This window comes from Geospiza fortis, unplaced genomic scaffold (assembly GCF_000277835.1).
Source record: "Geospiza fortis unplaced genomic scaffold, GeoFor_1.0 scaffold1571, whole genome shotgun sequence".
Lineage (NCBI taxonomy): Eukaryota > Metazoa > Chordata > Aves > Passeriformes > Thraupidae > Geospiza > Geospiza fortis.
The window spans coordinates 16,503-17,211 of record NW_005054791.1 but is presented as its reverse complement, the minus strand read 5'-3'; positions in this window follow the sequence as shown (position 1 = coordinate 17,211).

Here is a 709-nt window from a genome sequence, read left to right as displayed (position 1 = left end):
GGCGGCGCCATCTTGGGCGGCTGTGAGGGGAAGAAGAAGAGCTGAGTGCGCATGCGCGGAGGTGTGATCCCGACCTGTGCATGCGCACCAACGCCAGCACACCCCGCTCCTCTACGTTCCTCGCCCAATCAAATTCCTTGCCCTGCTAAACCCGCCCTTGATTGACAGCAAAACGAACCAGTTGAATGCTTTAATCAAATGACTGACACCCCGCGCAGCCAATCAGAGCGCGCTTATTATATTTATACGTATATACAGGGTAAAGCGAAGCACGCGCCGATTCCACAGCGAGAATTCCAAAAATTCCTCAAAAATTGGGAAATTCCCGCCGGGATTTAAGGAAAAAAATTGGGGAAGGGGTCGTACCTGTCCCGGGGGAGGGGAAACTGAGGCACGGAGTGGTTCCAGAGGGAGAAAATTCCTCAAATTCCCCAAAATTCCCGCCGGGATTTTTGTACCTTCCCTGGGGAAACTGAGGCACGCAGCGGTTGCATTAAAAAATTCCCCAAATTCCAAAAATTCCTGGAATTCTGGGGCTCGTACCATGATCTGGGAGGGGGGAAACTGAGGCACGGGAGGATTCCCGATGACAAAATTCCCAAATTCCCGGGATTTGCGGGGGGTTTGTACCTTTCAGAGGTAAACTGAGGCACGGAGCGGTTCCACATGAAAATTCCCAAAATTCTTGGAATTTTGGGGCTCTCATCCC